General features: G+C 37.3%; 1 protein-coding gene across 7 annotated transcripts in view; it reads left to right on the forward strand.

The window, feature by feature from the left end:
- The first annotated feature begins 433 nt into the window (after positions 1–433).
- The window catches only part of ADGRL2 (adhesion G protein-coupled receptor L2), a 379,725-nt gene continuing 367,359 nt past the window's right edge, over positions 434–12,799 (forward strand). For 3 of the 7 annotated variants that reach the window (XM_062581959.1, XM_062581960.1, XM_062581961.1), the window contains exon 1: positions 434–583. The gene's annotated coding sequence lies outside the window, so the exon portion shown is untranslated. The remainder of the gene's footprint in view (positions 584–12,799) is intronic. The other 4 variants (XM_062581962.1, XM_062581957.1, XM_062581958.1 and 1 more) reach the window with 2 other exon arrangements.

A 12,799-nucleotide genomic window follows, 5' to 3' on the forward strand; every position in this document is an offset into this window, starting at 1 on the left:
GATGGAGATCTGACCGAATGGGCCATCAGAAGTTGGGGGGAAAGTGGGGAAGGGGGTGTCGGTTATAAACTCGACCGTGACAGCTTTCCTCATCTTACGCCTGCGACATGAAGAGGGAGCTGTAGCTCTTCCGACACACTGCTCTGCCTGAGCCGGCGCATCCAGCCCAGGCTGCGGGGCTCGGCTCGGCTCGGCTCGGCTCGGCTCGGCGCCTCCGCCGCTCTCCCTCGCCGCCGCTCTGCTCTCCCTTCTCCTTCGCTCACTCGCTCACTCTTCCTTTTTTTTTTCCTCCACCCCCCTTCTCTCTTCCTGTGCCCCTGTGCCAGTTAATTTAAATGTATCTGTTCAAGTGGAGCTAATCCATGCAAATCAGAGGCACTGGCTCCCAGGGCTCGATTCACAAAGAGAACCCAGCTTCAGGAGGTCACTCGTTCACAGCTGCTCCTCCCATTATATTTTCCCTTATTGCAGAACTGCTGCATGTATACAGTGACTGAAAGGACTCAATTTACTGCAACTGCTGCCTGGCTTTTGCTTACAACTTTCTTTAAAGGGGGACTTACCTTCTATCAGTCTCACTAAGGTAGGAAGTCTGATTCTTCTAAAGCCGTGTAATGCCTCCGGCGTTTGCTCATTATCGGATCCCACCGTAATGATGCGTATTGTTGGCAGAATTGGGTCCTGGCAGAATTGCGCCAGGTGCTTGATGCCTTTGTTACTTGTATGTAGAGGTGCAACTGCTTAAAGGGCTGTTTTTCTGATGTGTATTTAGGCAGCTATATCCTCCCCCCTTATTTTTTCTTTTTCATAATGGCAGGTAGGATCTTAGCACAGAAGCTCTCTGATCTATAAATGTAATCTTCTGCCAAGTTTTTCTTTTCTTAAAAAATGTTTTGTAATGTGTATGTAAGTTAATGCAGTGCTCTGTATTCCCCAAAGGAAAATAATATCACCAGGGCTTTATGGCCTGAACGTTATTAAGGTGCTATCTTTGGAGCAGAACAAACTGTTGAAAGGTTTTAAGCAAGAATAAAAGGGTCACGTTTTACTTTGCAGTGGTTGTAAACAAGGAAACTCCAGGCCTCACTGCAAATGGGCCTGTCATAAATTTGGACCACAAGATAAACAAATTGTTATTAGAATTGCCAGCAGTAGTGGAAGTAGTGAAATGGAGCTCTTACAGTTACGTGTTACTATCTATTGTTTAGAAAGGTTGGAGGTGCAGTTACTGCTTTGTAAACAAAGTGAACTTAAAAGCAACTGTTTGGATATGATTGAGAAGACACTCTTTGAGAAAAGAAAAGTCAATCGCTACTTTGTTAGTTATGTTCTAACTTCAGGGGTATATCACATGAAATATTGAACAAATACATCTGACAGTACATACTGGTTTATGAAAGCAGACAGCAAATCTTGCATTTGTTTATGTGCAGATCTTTAAATTTGTTGTCAGAATTGAAAGATACAAATGATAAGAATAATTTTATAAAGACAACTTGAGATGTATTAAATCACAAATAATATATTGGAAGAAAAGTGCAATGAAAAAAATAGAATTATTCAGACTTACACTTGTCCCACAATAAAGTTTTTTTGTTTGTTGCCTTTCACAGCTGGAGTTAATAGATGACAATGATTAGATTTGGAGCCACCCTGCCTTTATATGGACTTACTACATAACACATCCAAGTTAATCAAATAACTCAAAAAGAAAACTAAGTTGATGGGCAAGACAGAAAGAGAGGCACAGAGATTCCCAAACATATCCTCTCTGGTTTCTTCGAGTGTACTTGAGGCATAAATTTTCAGTTTTACCTTTCTGGATTAGAGACTTGTAGTTAGCAATATTCAGGAAAGAATATTTGCTCCCTATATTAAGTATTTCAGAGCCTAAAATGTGCATCTCTTCTCTTTGAGATACAGTCTGCTTTTTGAAAAAAAAAAAAGCATTCTGATTTTGGAGTACAGTACAAACCCAGAGCGCCTTGTTGTTGTTAGCATAAAGAAGACATCTACACAAGTATTACTGTGCAGAGGGCAATCTTTCTTTCTCTGGCATTTGTTAGGTTACTGTACATAGAATTTAGCAGATAAATATCTTCTGCTTCATGGCATTTTAGAGAACCTATTGGTATGCAGGTTACCCTGTGAGGATGGCAACTGAAAAAAGAAATATGTTTTATAGCAGTGTGTAATAAAAGCCCTTCACAATGATGTAAGTGAAGTCTGACCTTTCTTTCTTATCTTGTAATTAGAATTTTTATTAACTCTTTCAAGTGCAGAGTTTTTTAAGTAAATTGATGTTACCTAAAGAGAACAAGTATGTATTTTTGAACTATGAGTTTAAAAAGTACAAATTTTAGAATTCTCTCCAGACAAGAAGAAAGAGAGCGATTCTTCCCAGCAATTTGCTCCACACAAAGCAATTTTTATTTATAGGAAAAGCAAGACTTGATATAGAATCAATCTGCTCCCCCCTCAGAAGGGGAGGAAGGGGAAGAAAAGCATTTCTAAAAAATATTTCCTTAGTTTGGAAGAAGGAGAGAGAGAGATCTTAGAGAAGAAAGCTGAACTTCAGAAAGGATGTTAAGGATCTTTTGTTTGACCAAATCTCTGGCCAGGATAAAGTTGGGAAGTAAAGGTGATCCCTGTGGAGTTTAGTAATATAGAGAGATGAGATCAGATGACTCACCACTGGAGATATGAAAAGGGGAGAAAAAGGCCTTTCTGAGAAAGATTTTATTATTATTATTATTATTATTATTTGTAAATGGATTAAAATATTGTTTCAGCAGACAGTTACTTTCTGCTTCCTTTCCACCTTTTACCCAATGACCAATGTCTTAGAGGGATGAAAGTGATCCTTAGTGAGTCATCAGCAGCACTTCATAGAGTTATTTCCAAATTATCTACTTGATTTTCCTTGTAAGTTCGCCACATTTACCTAGCGTAACTCAGTTTAATTCCTTGATATACTGGAATAAATGAGAAGAAATTAAGTGTTTATATTATGTAGGTCTCTGAATGTATTTTCAGGAACCTCTCAGAGGAGCAAACCTTTATGTTACGTTTCAAGTTAGTTTATACTATATGGTTTTCTAAACAAAATTGCCAGTGTCCATCTGCAGCCAGTTTTTTTTCTACTGCTGTGGTTTCTTCATCTCCCTCTGCAAACTTGCCATTGCTATAGTAGCTCAGCCAAACATCTCTTCAAGATAAGTTACCCTTTACTCCAGTGTAGTGTGCCTTGCAGCAGAATCTATAGGATGCAGTAAACCCTTGTAGTCATATATAATGCAGGGCTCTTACTCCCATCAGGCTCTTTTCTGCTGGTTTTACAGAAGACACTTAAAAAGATAAATTATCATCCTAAAAGGGTGCTATAGAGATTGTTAATAAGTTCCATCCAACTTCTTAAAGGCCTTAGTTGTTTCAGTTCTGAGCAGATACAGTTGCTAAACTATAACTGAAAAATATTCTAGGGAGGTAAGAAAATTTGGGAATCCTAAAAAGCAAGTGATAGAGCCTTTGATAAAATGCACAGCTATAAATGGACTTGGGGGGGAAGAAAATCTAATTGTCAACAAGGTCTTCAATCAGTGATTTGTCATTGGTATTTTCTATAACTACAGAAAAAGAATATGTTCCCCACAGCTTCTCATCAGATTACATACACAATTATATCGTATTCTCCTTTTTTATCACTGTCTTGTACTGGAGAGCATATTGTTAAAATGTAACGTTGCCAAATACAGACCTTTCATTTCTTCTGCAGATAAAGCATGCCTATACCTGTAGGGGTTAAAAGCTGAATCAGATCCATAACTTGACTCCTGACAGCCTTTGAAGTTGTGTTCTATTTATTTATTTATTTATGTATTTTGCTCTGAAGGTTTAGATTGGCATCCTTTTGTATGTTTGGAATTCTGCAGCAGATGTAAAATGCTTGGTAATGACTGAAATCAACCTGAGGCTTTATATGCCTCTTCCCCAGGAACTGCACCCGAGCTTTAGTAACAGTGGAGAATTTTATGCAAGCATCCATGCTCATGAGAAATTTCATTTTTCTGCTCTATCATACTCTCTTTATCATTTCTAGAGGTGTTTTAAGACAAGTTCAACCCTTTTACTACCCCTTCTCCCCAGTGTCTGTTTTGGGGAGCCTACATGAAAATGGTCACTGTTGAAATGCTCCAAATGAGGGGCAGATAAAAAGAAAATAAGTGGAGTGGAAATGAATCTTTAAATGGCAAGTCTGTGAAACATTGAACATGGTTATCTGACGTTATGTCAGAGAGTGTTATCTCTTCAGGAGAAATGAGCAAGAGCAGTCCACACAGAAAAGTAATTGTTGCTTTACTTCTGTCTGTTTATTTGGGATGGCTTCAACTGCCTCCCACTTTTTTATTTCTCTCAGTGTGAAAAGATTAACTATTAGACATGCAGTCAGTAGGCATCTGACTCAAAAGCTATGTTCGTTTGACCTTTGGACACAAAATATCTAATGCAAACAAAAATCTAAACAGCCTCAAAACATCACTGAGTACAAGAAAAATGCAGAATGCAGGTCAGCAGAAATACAATACTTTAAAATAATTTTAAAAATAAAATCAGATTAGCATTTCTTTCTCAGGTCTACATCTGAATTTTGGGTGCTGAGGATTTGACCAGTGTACCTGAGGCAAGAGATTTGTGGCCAAATTCTGCATTAGTTTGAACAATTGAGACTGAAATGTTAGGGAGAGGAATAAAGGGGAGAAAAAAGGAGGGTAAGAAATGTTCAACCAATAGGTACATATTTCTCAAAGATTAGGTTTTCTAACTCTACAATGGGCGCATAGGAAGTATTTAAAGTCTATATGATACAACTGCTATTTTTTTTTTAAGGTTACATTTATCATGCTATTGTGATCTCCCATTACTCTGTTAATTCTGACAGTTTGGTTTGCTGTTGGCTTTTTTCTTCTTTTTCATTTCCTTTTTTACTGTTAGGGGCATAAATATGCAGTGGTGTGAATGGATAAAACTGAATCCTTCAGTAACTAGCCACTATTTCTTACTTCTCTTCCTATCAATTCATAAAGGACTGGGGCAGAAGACCTCCACAGTATCCCATGTGAGGCAAATGGCTGAAAGAGGGGTTCAGGTTTTGTCCATGGAGAAATACAGTAGTCACAAGGGTCCAGTAGTGCCAAGACTCAGAAAAATTTGTTTGACCCTATAGAGAAGTCTGCATATTAATGAAGAATCAATTAGTTGCTAAATGCAAATAATTGCCCCAAAGCAATTCCCGTCACCCAGTCTTTGCAATATGTTAGCTGTGTTCATGGAACAGTAACAGTCTAATGTTAACTGAGAACCTAAAATTAAAAAAAATAATAATTTTTTCCATTGATCCTGAGTGTACGTAATGCTCATCACCTTTCTGACTGAGGCAAGAAGGATGTAAGTTCTTCTTATCAAAACTTGATGGTTCATGTTGAGTCCAGACGTGATCAGTGCAGAAGCAGTTGAGGAAGCAGGCAACTCAGAAGGGAGGATCCAGTCATAGGCCATGTCTGCACAAAGTTTTTGATCCGCAATAGTTGAGTAGTTTCTGTACTTCCTGTCCAGTGAGTTAGGGGTAACCTTGTGCCTCCTTTTTCAGCGGAGGGAGGGATAGTTCTCTCTGAGATACCTGAAAGCTGATGAAGAGGACTGTTGAGCATGCCAGAAAATTACACTGGTGGTGCTTACTCGATTGGTCTCCCAAAGTACATGGGCTAGCCTCAAAAATATATCTTTAAATGGCTACATCAGAAATGTTTCACAAACTTGTGTGTATGTGGTTAGTTTTTATGTGAATCAGACAGGAGAAGAGAAATGCACACAGATGAGCATCAAGGCAATATAGGGGACAGCCAAAGACATTATATAAAGCTGCTTAAATGTACAGGACTTGGTTTACAGTCAGTACATTTGGTTTTAATTTATTCAGAATTACATTAATAGCTTGTGAAGAACATATCCATACAGCATGTATTTTCTTTGCTTCTTCCTTGTCTTGTTTGGCATGCTACTTTTCCCCAACGTTCCAGTCTCGCCTTGTGGCTTCACTCCTTTTTCCCCCAAAAAAATTCACCAAAAGCATACCATAAAACCTGTTTAATTTCTTACAAAAGATTATCGTTAACTGTGCTTTTAATGTAATGATGTCAGTGGCAGATGATAACATGTATTAGGTAGTGCAAACTGCTGATTATCTGTCAGGATAAATCTGTTTATTTCAGAAATAGCAGTCTGACAACCCCCTGTTGTTAATCATGAAAGTACATGCTAATGCCAGGTACAGTTTGGTTGGATTTGCTCAGAGGAATGTGTTTGTTAGATTTTTGCTTTGACAATCTTCGCACCAAGTTTTGCAAATTTTTTTGTATATGTGTCCTTAAGAGAGAGTCTAGAGCAAAGCTGCTGATCTACAATTTAGGTTCACAGCAATTCAGAGGAAGGAATGACTTGTGAAAAGAGAGAGTGGATTATAGGATTACACCGCAGTTCAGACTGTGCCTGTGGCTGGGTTCATCTTTAGTAATTTCAATGCAGACCCATTAGTGAAGAACAGAAAAAAGCACAAGGAAAGTTAGGGAGTTCTTTTTCCCCAGGAGTTACTTCTCTTATATTTGTTTATTTATTTTTCAGTATATACAGCAGTTCCTAATTGTATCAGGACTAAAAAGACCATCTCCAGATGATGCTCATAGCATTCCTCTTTAACGAGATAAATGACCAGTCAGCTTTTATAATGTTGTGAATTCGACTCAGCTTTTGTGTTGTAGAAAATGAGTATTATGTATTTGAAGTGAAACATAAATGGGATACTGAGGCGTAGTTTGCCAAATCTTAGGTGAAGAGGTATTTTGTCTGACTTTATTGCATTTTGATCATTTCACAAATGCTGTAACATGCTGAATAGCATAATAAAAATTGATATTTATATTGACATTTCAGGATTCTAAATAGAAGCTCAGAAAATCTAAACAGACTTCAGTATCTCCACAGCTGTTCCTCCAAACCTACCCGAGTTCTGGCTAATTCGCTTTTTCTCCCCACATACCCTCAATTGGCCCTAATATAAACATCTCTCTAAAGCAATTTCTCCCCAGAAGATTATGCACATCTTCATCTTAATTCAGAATTTACATGTGTACTTTGCATATTTTTGCATCAGTATGTGTTTTAAATTAGATAAAGGTCACTGTCATTCATAATCAAGAAGAAGGTGTATGAAAGGTCAGGATTCAATAAAAAAAACTGATTAGATGTAGAGGTTTGTTCATATGATTCAGTATATCATTGGATAAGTGGAAATCATGAGTCAACAAATTAACCTTGGTATAATGGGTTACTTGCTTCATTAGGATCAGAAATGAGATTCACAATTTTTTTTCCCCATATATTCCTTGTTTGTCTCTGTAATAAGAAGAGATACTGTGCTGTTGATACTTATACAAGTGAGTATTTTTATAATTTAATTTGGCTTAAAATGCAACACGAATGACAATTCTTGTATTAAAAAAGGAACTGAGGCGCTAAATACATTTGCTAGGCATATAAATATCAATGAAGTGAAAATTATTTGCTGTAAAAATAGATAAGCAAATTTAAAATAATGGCCTATGTGTTTTGTATAAGCTTTAGCTTGAGCATGTTAAAGAGCCCACAGTAAGGGAGGCTCTTCAGGTCTAGTGTCAGGAGGGTCGAATGCAGATGAGGATGGACTAAGAGCAAGGATAAGCTTGTGCTCCACACACAGTCAGCCACAGACTGTCTACATGCTCTTGGGTAAACCCGTACATCTCTCTACCTCCTCCTGCAAAAAAAGGAAAAATAGTAAGAGTCCTTATGCTGCAGGACTGTTCTTATTTTGGCAGGAGTGGATTTACCAGGAGGCCCCAGGCAGTGTTGGTCCTTCCACCACTGGCCCTGTTCATCGCACTGTGTTCCTAGCCACTTACTGCATAAAAGCAGCAGGGCTGTGGATCTCTGCATTTGAATTACAGGTGCACTGGTAATGTCTGAGGATTCTGCGGTAATATTTGCCACTATAGATTTGAAATACTGGGCATGGAAGGAGACCATAGTTACAAAATGTGCTGGCCTAGGGAAGACAATCTTTTATATGAAATGGTAATAGCATATTCTCTACTTCTGACTCTACAAACTGGGTACACTTTTTATCATCCCACCATAAGCTTTTCAAAACTTTTTTTTTTTAACTGAAAAGTGTTGTAACTCTTTCAACCTGTATCATAGCAGAAAAGTCTGTTTGAAAAGCAACATCACAATTAAAATGGTTATACATGTCAATGTTTCAGACATTGTGTATTTCTTTAAGCTTTCTTCACGTCTGCGTAGAATAAATATCTAGTTACTACTTGTTCACTTTTTTTCCCTTGGGCTGCATTCTGTAACTATTACATGCTAAGTATGAAAGAAAATTAGACTTGCCTGTTACCACTATAAACTTGCACCAAATGGTTTTTAAATAACATGTAGGTAATCTCTCTTCTGTAAATGTAGCGACTTGGAGTTACTCATAATTAAAGCTGCAAGCCTCACCACTTAAGATGACTCTTTTCTGATGGTTATGTGCTATATTCTCTCCCCAAAATTCGTGGAAAGAAACTCTACAAATCTGCCCCTATAAGTGGCATTACTTACTAATGCAGACATAGCCTCAGACATACTTGTATGTAATGTTGGCACTTAAAGGAATCCATCAATTTTAACCCTTACATCAATTTTAGAGAGGAAGAGTGTGTCCAAGTCATCACTCCTTTGCTCTTTCTGCAGACAACATAATTTTGGCCACCTCATCAAAGCTATGAAGTCATATGGCTCGAGGAACATCCTTTCTGCACTGAAGCCATGTCCTGTGGCTGTCTGCTGGAGAGGAGGATGCTCTTTGCAGTCTCTCTTCCCTCAGTAACATGGAGACAGTAACAACCAGAATTCCTCCTGCTCTTTCGCAGCTAAGGAAGTGACCTAGCAGGACAATCTGGTGCATAATTGCTAGAAAGTGTAGAGAGCTAAACCATATCAATCTTGCAGTAGATAAGCAGCTCTTCCAGCCAGTTTTGAGGGCTTTCTCTGTGGCAGGAGATAGCTGTGCAAGTGGGTAAGGGCAGGAGTTTATGTAAAATGGCCAGACCTCTTCAGAGTCTTTTCCTGGAAGCAGTGTTGTCTCACTTATTTATGTACTTTTTATTAGCCTGGTCTGGGAGGAAGGGTTGTTTCTGTTTTTCTTGCAGTATCTTATACAGATCCCTTATACCATGATAGTGTGCAACACATCGACTTATTCCAGCTGAGTGGACCTGTCCCAGCGTGTGTGACTCGCTCAGCCCACAGCTTCTGTGTTGGCATCTCTGTGAACGGAAGCGGTTTAAGGGCAAGAATATCCCAGTTTTGACACCTGTTTGTAAGGCACCTTTGGAAAAATCACCTAAGCCAATTTTTCCAAACTTAAAGTTGTGAATTTAAATTTGATGTTTAAGCATCTAAATTAGTGGTCTGATTTTAATGTGTGCTGACACTCACATTTTCAATTGACTTCAAAGGGAGTTGTGAGCACTCAGAAGTCTAAACCTATGAAAATCAAGCCAGTTAGACACTCAAACTTGAAAGGTTTCTCCCATAGCATGATTGTTATTTGCATTACTTTAGTGATTTGAAACCATAGTTATAGGACTAATGTGCTAGGCACTGAATTTTATATCTTTTTTTTCCTTATTTCTTTATGTGTAAAACCTTGCATACAAGTATGTTGTGATGATTCTTTGGTTAATATTTGTATATGGCTTTGAAAAATAAGTGTTCTATAAATACTGAATATAATTATTCATAGAAGAAAATGGTATTCATATTATTCATTCCTTTTTGAAATAAGTTCCTTGGATTTTCAATGTGTCCCTAAAAACCTGAGCTGGTACGGCATGCAGAATACATACAATAAAATACAGAGGCCAAAATCGTGATTTGTTACGAAATGTTGTGCTTGCAATAGTTTGAACAGCAGAAGAAATTAAACGGTCATATACAATGTTTAATTTGAACAGAAATCCACAACAACAATATTTAATACCTATTTCACAATTCTCAGAGAGAAATGAACTACTGAGATGAAGCACAAAATTTTTCCTTAGGAATTTTTGTCTTATCCGTACCTCTCCACTTTTGTTATGCTGATCCCCTACTAAGAGACAGTAGACTCTTTGTAACTGGGACCTGCGTAATGCTTGCTTTTCTCCCTGTGGATTCAATAACTAAGCTGCTTGGAACAGCTTTGATGAAACCATCTTCTTTCATAGTATGCATGTCCCTCAGTGCTTATAAATTCCACAAAATGATGTAAATTTAACCCATATTTTATTTGGGAACAAAACCAGGAGGGGCACTGGTAACATACTGATATTTTTCAGAACAAAACCTTTTTTCTTCATATAGAAAAAATTGTTGTTTATGTATGTTGGATACTTACACAATACATACTGTTGGATATCTTACACAATACAAATTAAAATGAAACATTTCTACTGCGTCAAAATGCTTTGCGTCATCAAAAATGGTTTTTTTTTGCACACAAATAATTAAGCAGTAATTCATAGAACATTTTCAAGTTTTGTTCCAGGTAGAACTTTTAAAATACTGAAGTTCTCTGCAAACCAGAGTTTCCAGCCTCTGAAAACCGTACTGTATCAGCAGCAGCATTCCCATTGCCTCAATGACACAGCACAGTTGCTACATCTGAGTAAAGGCAATCGTGATCTACTTGAGCTTTTTGAGTTTTTGTATGCCTAAATACACTATGCATATGCATAGTCCATCATCTTAGATTAAAATAATGTATTAGTGTTTCTCAAGAAAAACAATTTTTTATGTTGGAAGTTTTACTGTTTGATGATGGTTTGGCTAAAGGCTATGGTGCCTTGGCATAGGCACTTGCCAGTGCTATCAAATTAGAAGTACAATTTTAATATATGTAGAGTTTTTTTTTTTTTTTTTTTTGGGGGGGGGGGTGGGGGGTAGGGTAGGGGGTGTCCAAATCAGACAGGCAGTTAAGACCAGGCACTATCTGATTAATAAGTTTGTTCAAGCAGACTGTCATTTAGGCATCAGGAATAAGTGCTCTATCTGCTTGATAAATTTTCAGGCTAAACACAAATGTTGTTATTTGTCAAATTGTAACTGTTTTAATAGACAATTCTTCGTGATCTTTATCAGCTATAAATTGATCTCCAGAACTCAGATGTCATAGCATAGTCCCAGTATTTCTAAGAATACAAGTTTAAGAAAACTACAGTACAGAAGAAGGAAATTCTTTAATTTACTCCAGGGACAGAGTGTATTAAGCATACTAATGAGGATTTTAGCAACAAGCAGTAAGTTAAGGATATTCTTTTTCACAAAACAGATAATATAGTAATCAATATAGACAGCTATTGTATATCTTCCAAGACTTAGGATTTTAATAAAAGTAGTCATCAAGAATTCTATTTAGATTTTCAGACCTTTACATCTGGAACCATTAAAAATAATCATACACAATTTTAATGTTTGGTGTAAACTGATTGATTTCTTGCCTGTAAACTGCATGCTTTTCAGATAGATCAATTTTTGCATTTACCATATCTAATTATTTTCTGTTTCCTTCTTGCTTTAAAAGACATAGATCATTCAGGGCCCCTGTTTCTTAACTGACAGTTTCTTGACAGCTAATACAAATAACAAAATAAAGCCTGTAGGAAAAATAAGTTGCATTTTATAAAAGGTTTAGCACAAGTGTTTATGTCCTCTGAGTACAAAGGGCTGTGCATGCTTCCTTTATCTTGTAGTCTCCGGTGGTGGCATTAACAAACCAATGTTTTATGCATTTCATACGTAATGTTCCGTGTGATTTTAAACCTGAGACTGGATGGTTGAATGAAGTTTGCCCAAAAATGAAAAGAAAGACACATGCTGTTGAGAAGAAGGACCCAGACCCTTATCTTCTGTGAAATCTGGGAAAAGTCATTATTTTGGAAAGGGCATAGACAGATCAAATGTGATAATAAAGGCTCACAATTCAAGTATGATTCCCTAGAATAGTACATCAGAAATGTGAGGTGTGAAAGAAAGGCAATCTGTGCCAGATACTGATTAAATTTCAGTCATCTATCCAAAGCAGTCCCTAGTTGCTTGTAAAATGCTCCATGTAATTACAGTAACTACAGTTTTTAAAGCAATTTACACATTAGCCTTTATCTTGAGTCTCTCTTTGTGGGTACATTTCTTCTTTGGAATCAATATCCTTAAAATATATGTTAATACAGTATATGAATTTGTAGCCATGTAGACCGTTTAAAATACCATCTCTGGCATTTTCCTCACAGATTCTTCTTAGCTTTTGAAGAAGCTTAACTGTAATCAAATATCACACTCTGGATGTTTAGCTAACGTTGTTCAGTGACCCCAGCGGTATGTCACAACCATATTTAAAACTGTTAAGGAGTTAGGAGTTGATGCAAAATCAAACCAGGATAAATCAAAATGCTGCAAGGATAAAATAATATTAAGGGCTAAACTTTGTCCTTTGCTTGTTACACAGGTGCAAATGTCAAGCCTGACAAATCCTTTCAAAACTTTGTATGTCCTAAGCTTTCAAATCTTCTTCTAGCCATTTGGCAAGGAAGATCTCTGCCAATGCAGAAGCCACTCATCTAGTTACAGGATGCATACTGCCCCAATATAGGGATCTGGCTCATTGTTGTAGTATTACAAT

This window comes from Rhea pennata, chromosome 8, assembly GCF_028389875.1.
Source record: "Rhea pennata isolate bPtePen1 chromosome 8, bPtePen1.pri, whole genome shotgun sequence".
In the NCBI taxonomy this organism is placed as follows: Eukaryota; Metazoa; Chordata; class Aves; order Rheiformes; family Rheidae; genus Rhea; species Rhea pennata.